This window comes from Apium graveolens, chromosome 11 (genome assembly GCF_009905375.1).
Source record: "Apium graveolens cultivar Ventura chromosome 11, ASM990537v1, whole genome shotgun sequence".
Lineage (NCBI taxonomy): Eukaryota > Viridiplantae > Streptophyta > Magnoliopsida > Apiales > Apiaceae > Apium > Apium graveolens.
Window position 1 is genome coordinate 56,010,235 of NC_133657.1, and position 22,881 is coordinate 56,033,115.

The 22,881-nt window shown below is 38.0% G+C and overlaps 1 pseudogene; it reads left to right on the forward strand.

Annotated features, from left to right (window-relative positions):
• The first annotated feature begins 21,863 nt into the window (after window positions 1-21,863).
• LOC141699603 (small nucleolar RNA R71) lies at window positions 21,864-21,984 on the forward strand (annotated as a pseudogene).
• Window positions 21,985-22,881: the final 897 nt, after the last annotated feature.

Genomic DNA, 22,881 nt, shown 5'->3' on the forward strand with positions numbered 1-22,881 from the left:
AGCCAACTCTAAATTTTCTTCATGTTTTTGGCTGCAAATATTATATCTTGAGAAATCAGACTGATTAACATGGGAAGTTTGATGCTAAAGCAGATGAAGGAATATTTGTTAGATATGCTGTGGGAAAAGCATATAGAGTCTACAATCTAAGAACCAACATTTTTATGGAATCAATACAAGTTGTGTTTGATGATAAAAAGATTGAAGGACTGCAAGATGAAGATTCTCATGAAAGTCTCAAATTTGATAATGTGGAGATGGTTATTGATGATAGTGATGAAAGTGATCAGAAAACAATGGAAAAGGATAATGCATAAAAATCTACTACAAATGAAGCACAAAATTCAACATCTGTCGAGTTACAAAATGCTTCATCCGTCGGGTGACAATCTGCCTTATCCGTCGGGAGACAATCAGTCTCATCCGTCGGAACACAAAGTACACCATCCGTCGGGTCATTAAGAGAAGCTGAAAGTCAGAATAGATCACTAACAGAAAATTCCCCTTTCTCAAGTCAAAGATTCACAAACTCAGGGGGAGTTTCTAATAATCAAAACTCAGTCACACATCAAGACAACAATGAGGCCTCTTCATCTAGAGCTAATCTACCTCAACAAAGAAAATGGAAAAAGGATCATCCCTTTGAGCTCATCATTGGTGATGTGTCTTCTAGAGTTCAAACAAGGAGAGCAACTCAAGAAGAATGTCTATATAGCAGCTTTCTATCTAAGGAAGAACCAAAGAAGATAGAAGAAGCTTTATTGGATCCTGATTGGATTTTAGCTATGCAGGAGGAGCTAAACCAATTTGAAAGGAATAAAGTATGGAATCTGGTACCCAAGCCTAAAGGAAAGAATACAATTGACACCAAATGGGTATTCAGAAACAAGATGGATGAAAATGGCATAGTAATCAGGAACGAAGCTAGACTGGTTGGTAAGGGCTATTTTCAACAAGAAGAAGTAGATTTTGATGAAACTTTTGCTCCTGTTGCAAGACTTGAAGCCATCAGAATTTTCTTAGCCTATACAACTCATGCCAATTTCAAGGTCTATCAAATGGATGTCAAAAGTACATTTCTGAATGGAGATTTAAAAGAGGAAGTCTATGTTAGTCAGCCTCCTGGTTTTGAAGATCCAAATTTCCCAAATTATGTATAATACCTTTTGAAAGCACTTTATGGACTGACGCAAGCACCTAGAGCCTGGTATGACACTTTATCAAAGTTTCTTTTAAAAAATCACTTCACAAGAGGTATTGTTGATAAAATTTTATTCTTTAGAAATGTTAATGGCTCTAGTATACTTGTTCAAATTTATGTAGATGATATTATATTTGGCTCCACATATGAAAAACTTTGCAAAAAGTTTTCCAAATTGATGCAAAGTAAGTATGAAATGAGCATAATGGGAGAACTAACTTACTTTCTTGGTTTACAAGCTAAGCAAGTTAGTGATAGAATATTTATTAGTCAAACTAAATACATTCATGATCTTTTAAAGAAGTTTGATCTAATGGATTGCACATCTGCAAAAACTCCCATGGCCACTGCAACTAAGCTTGAATTAAACACTACTAAAAAGTATGTGGATATTTCAAGTTATAGGGGAATTGTTGGTTCACTCCTGTACTTAACAGCTAGTAGGCCAGATATAATGTTTGCTACTTGTTTTTGTGATAGATTTCAGGATGATCCTATAGAATCTCATTTAGTATCTATTAAGAGAATTTTCAGATATCTCAAGGGAACACCAAAACTTGGCATTTGGTACCCTAGAGATTCTGGTTTTGATCTAACTAATTATTCAGATACGAATTATGCAGGTTGTAAAGTAGACATAAAAAGTACAACATGAACCTGTCAATTTCTAGGAAACAAGCTTGTGCCCTAGTTCAGTACAAAGCAAAATTTAGTTTCTACTTCTACAGCTGAAGCTGAATATATTGCTGCTGGTAGTTGCTGTGCACAGATTTTATGGATGAAAAACCAATTCTTGGACTATGGTCTACAAGTGGATAGGATTCCTATTTTCTGTGATAACACAAGTGCAATTGTTATCACTGAAAATCCAATACAACATTCAAGAACAAAGCACATAGACATCAAGTACCACTTCATAAGGGAACATGTGATGAATGGTACTATGGAACTACATTTTGTTCCAAGTGAAAAGTAGCTTGCATACATATTTACCAAGCCACTGGATGAATCCACCTTCTCAAGGTTGGTAAGTGAGTTAGGTATGCTTAATTATTCCTGAATTATTTAAGATATTTTTGTAAGTTGTAACAGCCAGAAATTTAATTGATCTTTCAATTTTGATGAAATTTTGGCCAAGTCAAAATTTACATCCTGACGGATGCTCACTATCCATCGAGTTTGATCATCCATCGGAATACGATTTGTCTATAAAAATCAATTATTTTTCTAAAATATTTTATAACTCGACGGATAACTGATTTATCCTCATCCGTCGAATTATCTCAATCTTAGCCGTTAAAACTCTGCACATTAGCCATCAAGTATACTTACAGCTTGTAAGCATGACACAATGGATACGTGATATAATTTTTACAGTTTATTTATTTTTAAACGGCTATTTTGGGCAATTTTTATTGGTCCTTTATTTCATATTATTATTTTATCAGTTTATCTCTGAGATAGTATAAAAGCTAAATTCTTTTTCATTCTTTTCGTTTATCATTCTCAACATTCAATTGCTCTAATTTCTTTCTTCTCAAAAGCAATCTCTCTCTGCAAACTTTCAAATCTTTAACAATGGCACCTGTAGTGAAAATCATGTCTCAAACCGGTTACATCTATGAGAAAAACAACTTCTCAGCTTTAGTAAACAAGGAGATTCAACAGTCTGGTGATTATCACAAAATGATGGATTTTATGAAGAACTGCAAACTCAACTATGCCATGCTGGAATCATCCACCATTTACCGTGAGGTTGTAGAGGAGATGTGGACAACTGCAGTGTACAACTCAACAGACAAGACCATCACTTTCACTCTAAAAGGTAAGCAATTTTGCATAAACAATGATATTGTCAAAGCATGCTTTAGGATTCCTGATTATACTGTAACTGCTCCACACACAGACACTGACATTGTTAACATGCTTAATTCTATGGGCTATGTACTCACTACCTCTAAGTTAAGTGAAATTAGAAGGTTGGGTCTGAGGAAGGAATGAAGTTATCTGTGTGATGTAGTAACTAAAGTGTTTTCTGGTAAAGTTAGCAATTTTGACTCTATCAATATATCCATGCTTAACATGTTTTACATGCTAGTTATTGATAAATACTTTAATTTCAGTGACTTAGTCTTGTTTGAGTTAGGCTTTAAGTGAGGAGAACTTAATAAGAGAGGTAAGAGTGTCTATTATGCTAGATTCTTTATGATGCTTGCTAACCATCTTATTGAGAATATTGTGATTGAGAACCCAACCAATAAGCTGAATTGTTGGGTTCAAGAAAGAAGGATTATTGCAGATTTAAATAGAGCAAATTATCACAAGGAGGTGCCCTTATATTATTTTCCAGTAATGGAGGGACCTCAGGCAAGTAAGGTAAATTCTACTGTCTTTACTCTTCCAACCTCACACATTTCTTTGCCTTCTAGTGTAGCTATGACATCTGTGTCAATGACCAAACAGATGCCTACCCAAGCTGCCAAAAAAAAATTCCAAAATCCAAAGCTAAGAAAACCTCCTCTAATTTCTTTCAAAAGAAATTAGTTGTAAAATCCACTAAACCTAAAGAGGGGAGTGTGAAGGTGGGTGAGAAAGGTGAGGGACAGGGTGAAAATCAAAGAAACCCTAAGGATACGGCTGGTGAGAAGAGAGTACCCAAACCTAGCCACACCATAGTTTCCCAACAAACTGTGGTTGTTAATAAGGAAATCAGCTCATTACTAGTTTCATCCTCCCAAAAGGATGTCACTATTGAAACAAGCCCCCAACCAGGAGCACAGGCCAAAAAGGGTAGGGACACTAGCTCACCACAAACTTATGCTAGAAAGAAAAGATAAAAAACCCATGGGGATGCACAGGGATCACACACAGTGCAAACTGGTGCTAAAGACCCAGTCACTGCACCATCTCAAAGTCAGATTGATGTGGCTCCAATAAATATGGAATCACAGCCAAAATCTCTCATAATTAAAGCACCTGATACACCATATTCTCCCACACACTCACTGGATGTTGACATGATCAATACATCACTTCCAAATTCTCCATCTTTAACTCTCTTGGAGAAGCCAAAAATCCAAGTAAGTTAGCATCATCTTTTAGATGATTTGTTGGCTCATTTACCATTTCTTTCTTAGACCGTTGAGACATTTATGCCAAAATTTTCATCAATCTGCACATAGTCTACAATAGTCTCCACTCTAAACTCTTTCATTTCTACTATCCCGATGGATATTCATCATCCGTCGAGTAGTGATTGTATCCCGACGGATAAGCCTAACAGCAGTCGTCCGTCGGATAACCATACTACTAACCCGATGGATATTCCTCATCCGTCGGGTGTCTCTGCACAATTTCAAATTTCTTCAATTTTCACAAGTGCAGAAGACTTAGTAGTAGTGCAGTCACTCTTAGGACTAAGGGAAGGGAGTGAACTGTGTAAGAGTCTGGGTTGCTCCCAGGAAAAAGGAGAGAAAAAGAGTGAACAACTGCAGTCCATTTCTTCAGAACTGGGAAAAGTGAGTGAGAGGAGTCCCACCTTAGATGGTGAAGGTGAGGGTGGGGAGCCAAGGGGAGCCCTTGATGCAAAAAGAGAGAGAAATTGAGAGAAATGCAAGTACAGGAGGAATAAGGGTGGATATCATTGCTAGTGAGTCAATAAATGCCAATGATGCAAACATTGAGAGACTATCTCATCATAATCAAGCTGTTATAAGTTCCATCTCTTTGGATGCTGAGCCATTTACTCATCCTGTTCCAGTATATAAAATTTTGGCTAGACAGGGCAATAAAAATGCAGAAAGAATACTGAACTTGGTGTACACCACCCAGTCAATGCAAAGAGCTTGGGATGCCATCATAACTATGCCACCTAGAGCTGATGATGATGTTGACTATGGGACTGGGGAATCTGCTGATTTCTTTGGTGATGCAAGTGAAGAGGGGTCACTGGACATAGGGGGAGAAGTAGGCCCTAGTTTCAGATCAGGTATGCCATCTTGGGCATTTTCAAAGCAATGTGATGAACACTATTTCAAGACCACCCTCATTCAACTTATAAGTCAGACACACTCTGCTCTTCAATCCACAACAAATGGCAGCACCAAGAAGCTCCTACAAGCACACCTTGCTTCTCTTCAATTACAACAAATTCAAGGTTTTCAACACACCCAGGATGCCACTTCTATCAAAAGTGAAATTGATCAAATGAAAAAGGACATTTCTGAAAGGTTGGTTTCTAAACTTCTAGAAGCTACAATGCTTGATATTAAGAGACAACTCAGGAAGAATTCTAATCTTGCCACAAAGATAGATTCCTTGGATACCAGAATGACTGCAATGGAAGCTTCTTTAACAGTTATACATCTACATCAAGCTCAACAAACTCAACTGCTACAACAACTAATGGCTGCACAATCTTCATCCTCCACTCTACTTGATGATAACAAAAAGGGGGAGAAAAGCTCAAGTAAGGAAGAGGGGGAGAAAGGCTCAAGTAAGGGGGAACTTCAGCTAAACATACAAGTCAGCAAAGTGATTGTGCCAACAATTGCTTTCACAAAGCCACCAGTGTTGGATAACATTGATCTAATCCAAATAGCAACTGAAAAGCTTGAGTCAAAGTCAAATCCTAAGATGCTTGATGTTACAGCTATAGAGAAGGAACTAAGAGAAAAATGGAGAAAGATAGATGTAGATATTCAACAAAAGTTTGGGCCAATTCAAAAACCACATAAAGTCTTCAGTCAGCACTTTCAAGTCATGAAAATCTCTGTGAATGACATAAGTATGAACTATCTGGAAAAGGGTCAAACTTCCTGCATCAAATCTCCAAAAGCAAAGTTCATCATGAAGCCTAAAAGAAACTACTCCAAGTTCTCAGACAAAAATCCTATGGATATTGTGTTGAGACACCTAGGCCAGATGAGAAGAAGCCGTTAGCTAGCTCAATTGCATTTTACAAGGATCCATCAGATTCAACACTTAAAAAGAGAATTGCAAAGATCTACAGAAATGGTAAAGAGATATGTGTGGTGGCTGGACACCCTCAGTTTGTAGAAGCCAAAAGGGAAGAGAAAGAAAATGAGGCAAGAAAAGAAGCAAGCTGCCTTAGATGCTAAGAAGCTCAAACAAAAGAAGGAGCAAGCTGCTATCTTAGCCAAACTTCAAGCTGTGAAGACTAAAACTGAGATCTCTGCAGAACCATCTATGATTGCTGAACCTCAAAATCAGAAAGTGCAAGATGAACCTCAACAGAAAAAGAAACCAAGGTACAAGCAAAGAATCAAGAGAAAATTGGACTTCAGTGATGAGGAAAAGGAAGACTCTATTCCCAAAAAGCCTACAATTACAACTCAAACATCAAAACCCTCTGTGGTATTTGAAGAATTCAAAGTGGTGGATCCAACAAGGAATATTCATGGTGAGCCCATAATTCCTAAGGATGAGCCAGTAGACTGGGATAGTTTGCCAAATCCTGAACTAAACTTTCCAATCTTCAACAAGCCAAAGAAGACAAAGACTAGAGCAATCAAGAAAGTAAAGCCTGTGACTCTCAGGTCCAAGATACCAATCAAAGCTAAATCTATAGTCAACAAGGGAGACATGTTGTACATCTGTGACATCAATGAGTTTTATGACATAAACCTTTACTTAGATGAATTGGAAGAAGTTAGAGGAATTGATGCTCATAGACATCTCCATGAAAGGCTGGTATTCAAATACAAGGGAGGAAAAAAGATCATATGGCCACTTCACAGGATTCTCCTAGAAAGCCAATCTGTGCTAATAAAGATCTACTCATCCTTCAAAAAGAACTTTGGGTACAATATGACTGCAAGAAGACTAGTTTTAAAGAAGATTGAGGAGCTGAGGAGTACTAGAGCCAAAGATGCATTTCCAAAAACTTTATCTATTCCCTTTACAGGAAAGAGGGTGCATCTGAGGCCCTATTGGTTCATGGAATTCAGGGATGAAAAGGAGTTAGAAGATTCTTCATATTGGAGGACCAATTGAGTATCTCTAGCAATGGGACTCTTTTGGAAATGCAGGAAATGCTAAATCTCTCAGAAGCTGATGAACTTGAATTCCACAGATAACTCCAGAATCAAATTAAAGAAAACAACAGAAGGCTTGGAAAGAAATCCAAACAATCAAGGAAATAGATCTATCTGCTCAGACTAGAGGAACACCTTGATAATTATTTGTGAGCAATTTCTTTGTGTACTTTGCATTGTTCAATTTTCAGTTAATTGTAGCGCTTATCAATTTTATCTACTATTTTTCAATCTGTATTATTAGGATGTTTTGTTATCATTAAGTTTCTCTTAATTTATGTCTATAATTCCAGTAGACATAAATTGGGGGAGATTGTTAGGAATATGTAATAACCCCAATTTTTGGGAAATTTTTGAAACCCTTATGAATAGTGTTTTTGCTGAATGAGAAAACTTTTCATGCCACACTATGTAGGGGTTCTGATATGGATATTCTGAGATTTTATTAGTACTTTATATGGGATATAAGTGTATGTAAAGATCGTCAGAATCCAAATCCGAACACTTTGATTTTTCCCGGAAATACACTAGATACGGAAAGATTTGAGAAAAAGGTAACAGGATAAAAAGGATTTAAATTAAAGGATTATAGGAGAGGATCATAAAAGGGATATAATATATTGAGAAAGGTTAAGGGAACCTAAGTAATAAGATCCCGGGTATGATCCCTCAAACGATAAACGAAAACGAAAGTTAAGTGAACCGTATAACAGATCAGCAGTCATTAGGCAAACAATTAAAAGCTAATCAAAGGGATTAGTGGGGATGATGTCATCCAACCAATAGAAAGAGGACAAGGAGGGGAGGATGGCATCATGAGGATGACACAAGCATGACATGGGAAGGAAGGAGGTGTGGTTGAATGAGAACCACACAAATTCAAGGGCAACAAGGTAATTGACTAAATCAAACACAAAAACAAAGCAACCAAGCCAAGTAAAATCATTTTCATCAAAATCAAAAAGAAACCAAGGCATTGTTCTTCATGCTCTCGGCCAAAACAGAACCAGAACACTAAAACTGCTGTATCTCCTTTATTTCTCACTCAAATATTGTGTTCTATAGCTCATTGGAAAGGTATTGAGATGGCCTACAACTCTTGTTCACAAGTCTCGTCCAAATAATCATGGTAAGACCCTCATTTTTACAGTTCTTTAAATCGGACTTTTAGAAACTTCAAAGCCTAACTTTGTGTTCTTGATTTCTTTGGAAAGATCAAGCTTGTAGGAGGCTCCCTAAGGCTTCCTAGCAACTTAACACCTCCCAAGGAAGGTATAAACTTCAAACCCTAGCCTTTACTTTATTTGTTAGTAAGTTTAATGGTTGGTGTTGTGAAATGAGAAGCATGGATTGTGATTATTAGTAGTTTGGTTTGATTTGGAAGTGTTTTGGTAATTGAAGCTTGATTATAGTTCATAGGTCTTGATTGTGGTTGTTTGAGTTGAAAACCTTGGAGATTATGGACTGATGTGGTATGGTTTAGGTGAATTTTTGTTGTATTGATGGTTATGAGTTGGTTGGTGGTTAATTGGAGTAGTTTAAACATTGGTAATCGCGTAAACATAGCCGTCGTAACGTCTGATTTTCTTTGGACTGTTTTTGTGCATAATATTAGGACCCGAGAACCCCCTACTAGATTATGACCACTGCCATGTTTAGATAGCTCATGTTACGAGCTTCGTTTTGATATGTAGTTCGTTCGATTCCGATGCACGGTTTAGGAGAAACGACCGTTTCAAGTAACGGCGTTTCGCGAACGAAACTTTTCCCCTCGCCTTACTTTGAAACATAGGTTAAAGACCAAAAAGGGTTAATTAATGTATGAAACATTTATGGTAAGTGTGTTAGGCAGTTGGTAAGACACTCGCGAAGGAATCGCTTTAAAACTCGTAAAGGTTAAATTATTAAAAATGGTGGAGCCGAGAGTACCCGAATGACTTAAGCGAATCAGTGAGCGCAAAACAAGCGTTAGAGTCTAAGTTAGTTAAAGTATAGATTTACAAGTGACTTTGGTTTAATTCCAACTTACTTGTTGTTTATAGGTTACCGGACTCGTCTCGAGCCATTCGTAACCCCAGTCGCTCAGGCAAGTTTTCTACCAGTTATAACTGTTGTTGTGATGTAAATATATGTATATGCATTATCTTGTGATAGTGCATGATTGTTATTAGCAAATTTTGCGATATATTGTAGCATCTGATATGGTATATATGCATGCCTGTTTCATATTCTTGAAATATATATCTGTTGGTTCAGTTGATAATACCTATGCTAGAGGATAGCGGTAACTTGCGTATACCCTTAGTATAGGGACCCAAAGGTGAAAATATTTTCTAAAACCGGGAGTCGAGGATCCCGAGTAGATTTTGTATATATGGATATGGATATATATATATATATATTTATATATATATATGGTTATAGTTTTCCAAACTGTTAATCGAATAAGGTTTATTCGATAACTTTAACTTTATTTTATTATTGAATATTATTTTGAATATTCATTCGAGGACTTATGACTTGCGTATACCCTTAGTATAGGGACCCAAAGGTGAAAATATTTTCTAAAACCGGGAGTCGAGGATCCCGAGTAGATTTTGTATATATGGATATGGATATATATATATATATATTTATATATATATATGGTTATAGTTTTCCAAACTGTTAATCGAATAAGGTTTATTCGATAACTTTAACTTTATTTTATTATTGAATATTATTTTGAATATTCATTCGAGGACTTATGACTCCTTTTATTTTAATTATCTGAATATTATTTGAATATTCATTCGAGAGCTTATGACTCTTTTATATTATTTATTGAATATTATTTGAATATTCATTCGAGGGCTTATGACTCAGTTTATATTATTTAATGAATATTATTTGAATATTCATTTGAGGATCTATGACTCCGATTATTTGCTGAGGTATATTCTTTATTTTATTAAAGAATAAGGTGTTAATAATCAAACTTATTTTCGATTATTCAAATAAAGATAATACTTTCATATAAGTATATCTTTGGTTATTTAATACTCGTTTCAAGTATAAGTTTTAATACTTCTACTTCAATTATTTTTATAAAGATTATTCTTTATGGGAATATTATTTAAATAATAATATTCAATCATTTTCTAAATATTCTGGGGACTGATTTACTTCATTAAATCAGCTTTACTCCAAACACTCTTTAAAGTGTTTTCGAGTCTTCAAAATGATTTTTAAAGTCAGAGCGGATCCCAAAACTCATTTTTATATTTAAGATCTTCCTTTTTAAGGGGATTTAAATACTCGCTCAAAACCTGGGGAATCCGGCTCTGTGGTGTATTTTATATTCGCAACGAGGTTGCAGTTTTGGTAAATGAATTGATTACTTGCCCAACGTTCGGGAAGTAAGCCCATCTAATTGAGTCGGCATAAGCGACAGGCCGGGGTACGGTCTATGAATGTGTAAGTGGCTGGGTGGCAGTCCATCAACGCGTGAGGGGCCGGGTAACGGTCTAGCACGAGGTCCTAATACGGCCAGGGTGATGACCGGTGAGGAATTCATCCATCTACAGTAGAAAAGGTTACTTATTGGTATCTTTGCCTGATCAGCAAGATATCTGGTTTATGCCAAAATTCTTTTCCTTTCCAAAATTCATTGGATGTTTCAAACTCTGTTCATACTTTACATAACAGAGGTTCCAGGAAATGTTTTAGAGATATATATATGTGGATATATATATCGGGACTAAATAAAGTATCTCATAACTTTTTCATTCAATAATATTTCAAAGATTGAATCTATTCAAGTCTTATCTTGTGGTCTCATCAGTGGGATGAACTTTTGAAACTAATTATAACTTGAACGGTGGTAGTTCAAGTAGTATTTGGGAAAGATATAAGTATATTGGGGTATCTTGTAACTTCATCTTTTAAACTTATATCTAATTAATAATTGTCTTATGAATGACAAAGATTTTCAGAAAAACGTTGAGACAAAATTAGATATATGAGATCACCTTGCAACGATATTTTTTTTATATATACAGTTATACACTGGGACTTTGTGTATATTATGCATGGAAGAGGACTTCCAATATTTTGAAAAGTATATATGTATATATACTGAATATTTTGCGACTTCATCGCATTAAGATATCAAACTTGGTTCATTTCTTTTGACCAAGACTTTCATGAGTATTATGAGTAGGCTCATATATTGTAAATCATTATACATATTATTTTGGTGGGCTTGCTGCTCACCCTTGCTTTATTTCTTCATCACACAACAACAGTTAGGAAAGATGGCCAGACTCCAGCAGACCCAGCGCAAGCGCGTGGGAAGCGTCCCGCTTCTTCCCGTTGATGTTGTAGCTGCTATAGCTGCAGAGGTAGATCTATTGTAGATCAGACCATCTACTTTTGAGAATCAATTATGTATAATTATAACTTGTGGCAGATAATGGCAATTAACTGTAAATTTATCAAGTAATCATTTTGGGTTGTAATAACTTTTAAATTGTGGATTCAAAGACTTGTACTTATTTAAATTTCATCTCTGAGACTATAACGGGTTGTGGTGTGTGTTAGTGTGGGGTCACAGCATAAGGTTATTTATTATTAATTAAGTGAAGTGATATTGTGGAAAGAAAGATCGTGACGACCCGGATCCCCGACCCCGGATCTGGGGGTGTTACAGAATATGTTATGTACTTGATGATAAGCTAAACAAAACACCTTAGTAGATTTAATTTAGTGAATTTTTTAGCACCCGAGGGATGATCAATTATAGTCCTGACGGATGATTCAATATAGTCCTGACAGATGAATAATTGATATCCACCGGGTGAGTAGCTTATGTAACAATAAGTAATGTAGCACATTTCTGCAAACAACTTTGTGTAGATTCTGTAGTAGCATATGAGTCATGTTTACTACTAGTAGATATGCAGAATAGGATGATTAATTGTAAATATAAGATGTCGTGTAATTCTGCATAAATAAAATGGAGTCAAGTGTCAAATAGCTACCCGACGGATGATCAACAAAGCTACCCGACGGATAAAAAGCATGTACCCGACGGATGATCAATTCAAATATCTGTTGACAGTTATAACACAGTTACATGCGTTGGGTGTTTGCAAAATGAATATGGCAGTCTGTTTAGCAGGGTTTTGAGAACAAAGAAGCATTACCATTTCCATACAAGTTATGAATATTTTCAAAGACGCTGGAATAGAGTAGTGAAGTAGCATGGAGTTAGACTTGATAGGTTTTGTTTTACTATCCTGTGTTATTACCATGTAAACTTGGTGATATATAAACCAAGTGTAGCTAGTAGAACAAATAACTAAGCAAACACATTTTAGAAGAGATATAGAAAAAGCTGTAACTGTTAAGAATTTCTCTGTAGTTTGTTTGTTCACTTGTAAAAGCAGTTGTGAGCTATTCAAGCTACACAGGATTTTCTCGATATATATATATATATATAGTGGATATATTCAAGTCCACCAGAAAGTTTTAAAGACTTGTGTTTTTATTACTTGTGTTTTGATTTATATAATTCTTTCATTCCGCACTTTGCAAATCAAACACTTATATATTATTGAGTTAGAACAGTTTTAAAAATCTGAAAAAGAAGCTAGAATTATATTTAACCCCCCTTCTGTAATTCTTGTTGTATTGTTAGGGAATAACAATAACTAATAATTAAGCTAACAATTATAACTACGAGAATAAGATTGATTAAATTAATATATATGACAAACATGGGTGTCTAACTTCATTAATAACTTCATTCAATAGCCTTATTGTTCTCAACCTTAGTATGCACTAATCAGACAACACGAAACTGATAAACGTCAACTTTCGTTGCACGAGTACCATAATACCAGACATTCACAAAAGAGATAGAAGCTGAATAGACACCAACTATATTGAGACCCTATATGTCTATAGAATTTGACAACATAACAGTTTAAGCACAAGTTATCTATCTTGATTACACAGGGCAAGTAAGATGGTTAAAATTACCTACGAATCATGCATAACAATAACACATGAACCTATGCTAGCATGGCAAGTTCTAAATCCTTAAATTCACTGTTGCTTCATTAAGAATTAACACACTATCTTATAAGTTCGCTACGCTCATAAGACGAATACGCACAACCAATACTAGGATATCAATAAATCACCACATACCAAGGTATCAAAACAATTTAACTAAAGAAATCCATAAATAAATCCGCTAGAACCCCACGATAACGACTAGCCCATGATCGGACTCATCATCAACGTGGGTTCTGATGAAAGTATGGTATAACAAACATAGTCTTTATAATGAATAAATAAAACCAAGTACAAAACAAGAGTAAAGGTTCACAAGTAAGAAAACTAGCATCCAAATACAACTTAAAACAAAGATTCACAAGTGAAAACAAGATATTATTCGCCTTAGTTGATTCATGCTAAAACGGTCTTCTTACGGCTCTCCTTGCGCTCTGGTATGTCTCTCCTATAAAAAAGTTCTTATTTGAATATATATAGCAGCCCTTTGCAATCTGTAAGTCTCCCCACTTAGAATCGAAATAGAATCAGGATTCATATTTTCTGCACCGGCGCGGGCGCGCTGTCATTGTGGAATCCTGGCGCGGGCGCGCGCTATCACAGCGCGGGCGCGCCGTTCTTCTGGGAAAAACTCAGATTACATCTTTTTCCTTGCTGCTTCGAGCCGGCTTTCCATGAGCTTTTATTCCAACACCACCTTGACACCAAATTAGAAACAAAACAATGCTAATTCACCTGATTCACAGATTAATGCCTGAAATGCAAAACACTAGAAAACACGTTAAAACACTTAACAACTTGAGTACAAATGCATCAATTCAAAGCTTATTAGTGCATTATAAAGTGTCATAAATACCACTCAATATACCCCCAAACTTGAATCGATGCTTGTCCTCAAGCATAAACAGACTCAAAGAACAAGAGAATAAAAATGCATGTATGCAACTAATATGAATGCAATGATCCCAATAGAATAACTAAACCAATCGACAAGCAACATATCAACAAATGAAGTTACTTGCATAAAGATCAATTAAACCATGCAAATCAACTTACAAACTAGAGAGGTGCGTGTGTGCAGATGCTTACAAATATACTATTGCAACTAGATCGAAAATCATGACTCACTACTTATCAAGACAATCGCAAGTTTATAAACAGAATAAAAGCTAGACTGAAAATAACTTATAACACTTCAATTCTATATCGGAGTTTAATATGGATTCATGCTTTTATTCACAATAAAACAACACAAGTATGCTTATTTGATCGTGCAATGAGTGAGGTCCACAAAAGACTTATACAATAGTACCCATGTAGCGAGCGTTAGGTTAGCGGATCCTAGACTATAAAAGGCTTAGGTCACTAGGCACAAAGTCCCCTAAGAACTTAATAACTCGAGTACTAAAGAGCCCACTCGTGATCAATTATACATAACACTTTTTCTTTTTTTTTCTTTTTTTTTACTACGAATTTCTGAATGAGTGTGTTTCGCTCCATCTCATCCAACCCTAGACTACTCATATAAATATGAGCCGGCTACTAGCCATTTGACACCTAGCCACACAACTAGAAATGAACTACAATTTTTAAATATCCACGTCTTTTATTATTAAGAGAATATCCTAAATTCTAAATATAAACAAGCGATTAAACCTCGACAAAACAACAAACCATGACTATGATCTAGCACTCTAGCAACCTATAAGACTTAGTGAAATACAAGTGTCTCTAGCATGCAAATCAACTTAATACGACTTAACATCTCTAAACACGACATCACTACACTAACATCAATATCACAAGTCAACTGGAAAAATTATCTCAGGGATCATGTTATAATGCAAGTGCATGAAAACTATATGAACACAATAACATAAAACTACCAAAAATAAAAAAAATAAAAAAAACTATATGGAAAAATATGCAAACTATATGAACTAAACTATCATGAACATGCAACTATATGTGACTCACACAAAAACATATTCCTTCAACTACTACCCCCAAACTTAAAATATTCACTGTCCTCAGTGAAGGTAATATTAAGGAATCAGGCATACCTAATCAGAATCAGAATCCTCACCCTCAGCGGGTGGAGTGTGGGGTGTGTCCGGGGGTGGATACATGGAATCCTCACCAAAATCTGGCCACTGGATATCAACACCGGTGGCTCTGAAAGCTCTCCCAAGTGCCTGGGTGAGATCACATGCGAACCTGCTACGGATGTCATGCATCACATCCGTCCTCCGTGCCAGCCGCCTGCACTGCATCATGCTCATTCCAGCTCCCATATCAGCTCCTTCCTCCTCCTCATGCGCCTGCTACGATGGACCTGCCTCATCTCCTAGTTGAGATCTCCATGCAGTCCTGCTCGCCTGAGTGGCCCCAGCAGCTGGCCTCCCACCAGGTAGGTGGTCAAAAGTATAACCAAGCCCCTTCAGATCGGGCTTGCCTCCATCCCATTCTTGCATCATAGCCAAAGTAGTGCTATCAATAGGAGCACTCGGGATCTGCAACTGCTCGTGTGCGTGCCAATGAACACTAACTGCCACGCACAACTTCGTCACCACGGACACATATGGAATAGACCCCGTAGTACTCCCCCTCAAGAACTTCAGAATCCCCTGATGAATTGCCCTGAAGAATGTCCCATAACAACCGTGCATGCTCCACAGTAATCTCATGAACATGCGAAGATGGCATGATGTTAGCATATATAAAAGCGTTCCATGCACGGGAAAACCTGTTCATTCTGGAAGCCGGGAACGTAGAATACTCGGTCGTGCCCCTCTTGATCTTCCAGTGAGTATTGGGCTGGCACAGAGTAGCAACAATAAGATCCAGATCAAAGTCCTCTAGAGTCTTATCATTCCAGGTGTCCTACCCCACCTTCCTTGCGGGTTGCTCAATCACAATCCTGATAGCCTCTTCACTATACTCCACCGTCCTCCCTCGAACCACCGTGAAGCCATTCTTCTCGGCCTTGGCATTCACATAGAATTCGTGAACAACACTCATGGGCACAGCAGCGGGTGCCTCACAAATAGAAACCCAACCCATCTCAACAGTCATCTCCAACAGCTGACCATCCTTCCCTGATGGCAGAAAACCTCGTTCCTTGATGATTGGCTTCGAAAGAAGCCTAGTATACCTTGCTTCAGCCTCGAGAGTAGAGAACCTTGGCCTTACACCACCTACATTTGATGAATCGGTGGTGCTATTGTCGACCTGTGTTCTTTATCTCTTGGATGCCATTGAAAGTGAGAAGAGAGAATAAGAGTTGTGTTTGGGAGAGAATTTATGTTTGAGAATTTGTGAATTGGTGAAGAAGTTGTATATGAGGTGTATGTATATATAGTTGGTGAAGAGAGAATTATATATGGAATAGAAGTGGGATTTGATTATGGGAATAATGGAAGTAATGGGTTTGATTTGGAGAGGGAATTATGGGATGTGGGAGAGTAAAAATCGGTTTAGAATTGATTTTTGACTAAAAATCCCGATTTTCTCTTGAAATTGCTTTTTATTTTTTCTGAGTCCGAATCCAGCGCGGGCGCACGCTAAGACAGTGCGGGCGCGCGCTACTTCTGCCAAATCGGAGCAGCCGCGCGCTGTAACAGCGCGGGCGCGCCATGTTTCTGTGAAATCAGCGCGGCCGCGTGCTAGGACAGCGCGGGCGCACCAAGCTTTTGAAGTGAGCCCTGAATTTTTTTCTTTTTCTGATTTTTTTATATTTTTCTCCTACCTTCTTGTTTCCTCTACCTACTAATGTACAACATACTTGGGTTGACTCCCAAGAAGCGCTTATTTTACGTCGCTAGCTCAACATAGAATCTCGAGATCAAATGGACAATAAAACGGCACTAACCACCTCGCGGTTTACCGTGTCACCATAGTAATGCTTCAACCTCTGACCATTTACCTTGCATGCCTGGCCCAGATCATTCTCAAAAATTTCCACCGCTCCTTGTGGAAACACAGTTTTGACAATAAACGGCCATCTTGACTTCAACTTTCCAGGAGAAAAGACGGAGACGAGAGTTGAACAATAGAACTTGTTGCCCCGGCACAAATGATTTGAGCACTAGACCCCGATCATGCCACCTCTTGACCTTATCCTTATACATTTAGTTGTTCTCATAAATTGAAGTCGAAACTCGTCGAGTTCATTCAATTGAAGCATCCTCTTCTTTCCAGCCGCATCCAAGTCTAGATTCAACTTCTTCAAAGCCCAGTATGCCTTATGCTCGAGCTCCACAGACAAATGACACCCTTTACCATAGACCAACTGAAACGGCGACATTCTCAAAGGAGTTTTGTAAGTTGTTCTATAAGCCCAAACAGCTTCATCAAGCTTCAAATACCAATCTTTCCTTGATGGACATACGACTTTCTCTAAAATGCGCTTGATCTCTCTGTTAGATACCTCAGCTTGACCATTCATCTGAGGATGATAAGCCGTAGCAATGCGATGATTCACATTATACCTTTTCATCATAGCAGTGAACTTGCGATTGCAAAAATGCGACCCATCATCACTGATTATGACTCTTGGAGTTCCAAACCTTGTGAATATCTGCTTGTAAAGAAAATAAAGCACCACTTTCGCATCGTTCGTTGGCAATGTCTTAACTTCAACCCATTTCGACACATAATCAACCGCCAACAAGATATACTGATTGTTACAAGATGAGACAAATGGCCCCATGAAGTCAATTCCCCAAACATCGAAGACCTCAACCTCGAGAAACACATTAAAAGGCATCTCATCCCTCTTAGACATATTACCCACACGTTGACATCAATCATATTTCAAAATGAACTGGTGAGCATCTTTAAATAGTGTTGGCCAAAATAAACCTGCTTGAAGAACACGAGCTACTATCTTTTCTCCAATATAATGTCCTCCATAAGCCGTTGAGTGGCAATCTCGCAAGATCACTCTCGTTTCGTTATAAGGAATACATCTCCTGATGATTTGGTCAGCTCCTTGTCGAAAAAGAAATGGCTCATCCCACATATACCACTTTACTTCATGTAGAAACTTCTTCCTTTGAGCATAAGATAAGTCGGGAGGCATGATATTACTCACAAGGTAGTTCACAATGTCTACAAACCACGGTTCTTCTTCTTACACTTCAAACAGCTGCTCAACGGGAAAAGATTCATTTATCAATGTCTTATCCAATGAAGTAGCATTAGGATTCTCTAAACACGAGAGATGATCAGCGACTTGATTTTTAGTCCCCAATCTATCATTGATCTCTAGTTAAAATTCTTGAAGTAAAAGAACCCATTTAATCAATCTAGGCTTCGAGTCCTTCTTTGAGACTAGATATCGAATTGCAGCATGATCAGTGAAAATTGTCACCTTAGTCCCAAGTAGATAAGATCGAAATTTCTCAAAACCATAGGCAATAGCCAAAATTTCTTTCTCCGTAGTAGTATAATTCAGTTGAGCACCATTTAGGGTCTTACTAGTGTAGTAGACCACATGAAATATGTTCTTCCTCTGCCCAAGAACTGCTCCAACTGCATAGTGACTTGCATCGTACATCATCTCAAAAGGTTCTTTCCAATCAGGTGCAGTTATGACCAGTGCCGTGATTAAACTCTTCTCCAATTTCTCAAAAGCTGCAAGGCACTCGTTATTAAACTTCAAAGGAATATTTTTCTCTAGCAAACTGCACAATGGCTTTGAAATTTTCGAGATGTCTTTGATGAAAAGCCTGTAGAAACCCACATGACCAAGAAAACTGTGAATTCCCTTAACAGGAATGGGTGGAGGAAGATTCTCAATAACCTCCACTTTGGCCTTGTCGACCTCTAGACCTTTACTAGAAACCTTGTGCCCGAGAATAATGCCCTGACGCACCATAAAGTGACATTTCTCCCAATTGAGAACCAGATTGATCTCAATGCACCTCTTGAGAACGTGTCCAAGATTTTGCAAGCATTCATCAAAAGAATCGCCAAAGACTGAAAAGTCATCCATGAACACCTCCACATTCTGGCCAATCATATTAGAAAAGATGGCCATCATGCATCTCTAAAATATGGCTGGTGCACCACACAGACCAAAAGAAACTCGTCTGAAGGCGAAAATACCAAATAGACAAGTGAAGGTAGTTTTCTATAGATCTTCTGGAGCGATACAAATCGGATTGTAACCTGAATAACCATCCAGAAGATAATGGTACTCATGACCGGCCAACCTGTCAAGCATCTGATTAATGAAGGGAAAAGTGAAGTGATCCTTTTTAGTGGCTTTGTTCATCTTCCTGTAGTCCATACAAACTCTCCACCCCGTGACTGTTCTAGTAGGAATAAGATCATTCTTCTCATTTTCTACCACAGTATTGCCACCTTTCTTTTGCACACATTGAACCGGGCTTACCCATGAATTGTCAGAAATAGGGTAGATGATCCCTGCATCTAGCCACTTAAGAATTTCCTTCTTCACTATCTCCTTCATGATTGGATTGAGTCTTCTTTGCTGTTCGACCGTAGGCTTACTACCTTCCTCTAGAAGAATTTTATGCATGTAGTAAGAAGGGCTGATTCCCTTGATATCTGCTATAGTCCATCCAATTGCCGATTTGAACTCTCTCAGAATCCTCAAAAGCTTTTCCTCATCACTACCTGAAAGGTCAGATGCAATAATAAGAGGCAGAGTAGATGCATGACCTAAAAACGCATACCTCAAATGCTCAGGTAAAGGCTTAAGCTCAAGAGTGGGAGCTTCCTCAATAGATGGCTTGAGGCGTTTAGGAGCTTTGTTCAATTCCTCCATTCCCAGAGATTCAAAAGGCATATCTATCTTCCTCTTCCAGGGAGAAGCATTCAAATACTGCAATTGTTCTTCACCTTCATCATCTTCACTATCCGAATTCCCCAACAAGGCTTTTTCTAAGGCATCAGACCTTAGCAATTGATCAAGTTCCGGTGTGACCACCGAATTGACCAACTCCACTTTTAAGCACTCCTCATTATCAGTAGGAAATTTCATAGAATTGAACACATTAAAAGTCACATCCTGATCCAGAACTCGCATTGTGAGCTCACCCTTCTGCACATCTATCAAGGTTCGACCAGTCGCCAAGAAAGGTCTCCCCAAGATTATGGGAATCTTCTTATCCTCCTCAAAATCAAGAATGATGAAATCAGCAGGGAAGATGAGTTTATCAACCTTGACCAAGACATCCTCCATAATACCTCACGGATATATAATAGAGCGATCGGCCAACTTCAAGGTCATATAAGTCGATTTTGGATCAGGCAAATCCAACTACTTGAAGATTGACAAAGGAATCAGATTGATACTAGCTCCCAAGTCACATAAACATCTGTCAAAAGACACTTTTCCAATAGTACATGCAATAGTGAGGCTTACTGGATCCTTAAGCTTCGGAGGCAATTTTTGTTACAGCACAGCACTGCATTCCTCCGTGAGAGCGACTGTCTCTAAATCATCTAGCTTCACCTTCCGAAAGAGAATACCTTTCATAAACTTTGCATAACTAGGCATTTGCTCAAGAGCCTCAGCGAAAGTTATGTTAATATGAAGTTTCTTGAACACCTCCAGAAACTTCTCAAATTGCTTGTCCAGCTTTTTCTTCTGCAGCCGCTTGGGAAAAGGCGGTGGATGATAGATATGCTTCTCCCCTGTATTACCCTCAGGAGGAGTGTGCTCAACAATAGTCTTCCTTGGTTCCACTTCTACTTCCTGCTGCTCTACTTCTTTCTCAGCCTCAGCTTCTTCCGTCAACACTTGAGTTTGTTCGAGATTCGCAACCTTTCCAGACCTTAAAGTGATTGCCTTCACCTGCTCCTTAGCTTCCCTCTTTCCTGGCACTTCAGTGTCACTAGGTAGTGTACTTGGCTGACAATTTAGCAAGGCATTTACAATTTGCCTAATTTGATTTTCCAAGGTCTTGATAGAAATGGATTGACTCTTGCACATAAGCTTCACCTCCTCTAATTCAGATTTTTCATTGGCTTGTTGCGGCTGGAGTTGTTGTCTTGGTGCATATTGTGGTTGCTGAAAACCATGGGGGTTGTACTACTTAGCTGGATATTGCTGGTAAGGCTGTTGAACCGCATTCTGAGTGTTGCTCTAGCTAAAATTAAGATGATTGCGGTTGTTGGGATTATAGGTGGCTGGCACTGGTTGTTGCGATCGCTGGAAGTTGCTCACAAACTGAGCTGATTCACTAGAAATTACGCACTGATCAGTCTCGTGGGCACCAGCACAAAGCTCACAGACACTAGCGATTTGAATAACTCCATAATTGGCCAAAGTGTCCACCTTTATCGTCAAAGCCTTAAGTTGGGAAGCGATAGCAGTTGCTGCGTCCAACTCCAGAATTCCTGCGACTTTTCCCTGAGTCAGCCTTTGAGAAGAAGCAGCCATCAGTTTAATAAGTTCATAAGCTTCATCGTAGCTTTTAGCCCACAAGGCTTCTCCTGATGCTGCATCAAGCATGGGTCTAGAAGTAGCACCCAATCCATTTTAGAAATAGTTGATAATCATCCAATCAGGCATGCCATGGTGTGGGCACTTCCTCAGCATCTCCTTATATCGATCCCAAGCCTCATACAGAGATTCCTCAGTTTGCTGAGCAAACTTTGCTGAGCAAACTGAGTAAGAGCATTTCTGATTACAGCAGTCTTTACCATAGGGAAGAATTTAGTGAGAAACTTTTGCGCAAGATCCTCCCAAGTGGTGATAGACCCTGCCAGTAGAGAGTATAACCAGCACTTAGCTTTGTCCCTTAGAGAGAATGGGAAGAGGCATAGCTTGATAGCATCTTCAGTCACATCATTAAACTTGAAGGTGTCGCATATCTCGATGTAATACCTGATGTGCATGTTGGGGTCTTCAGTAGGAGAACCCCCAAACTGAACTGAGTTTTGTATCATCTGAATCGTGCTTGACTTGATCTCAAAAGTGTTAGCCGTGATGGCTGGTCTGATGATGCTTTACTGAATGTCATTAATCTTAGGCTGAGAATAGTCCATCAAAGCCTTCGTATTTTTCGCTTGATCACCCATCTCTACTAAAACTGGTTCTTCAACTTTCTCTTCTTCTTCTACCTTCTTTTCTTCCTCAAAAACTTCCTTACGAACTACCACAAGTTCTTCCTCGGCTTTATCCAGTATTCTCTTACGAGTACGCGAACGCGTATGTATACACCCTCGCTAGAGTACCTGAAATAAAATAAGGAAACAGATAAGTAACAATGTCCGAGTCAATGAACTTTAACGACCACTGGTGGAAAATACATAAACTAATAAATAACACTGCAGTCTCTGGCAGCGGCGCCAAAAACTTGTTAGTCGCTAAACACGCGCTAATAATACACGCAAGTATACGCGTTCGCAAGTAGTATAGAATCTTTTCTAGTTCATTCCCACAAAGACTGTATTGGTTAATAAATTAATTCACGCACTTAAACAATAATGTATGGTTATTATTCAATGCTAAGACCATAACAAATTGAGGTTGTTTATAACTAAGAATTAAGCTAACAATTATAACTACGAGAATAAGATTGATTA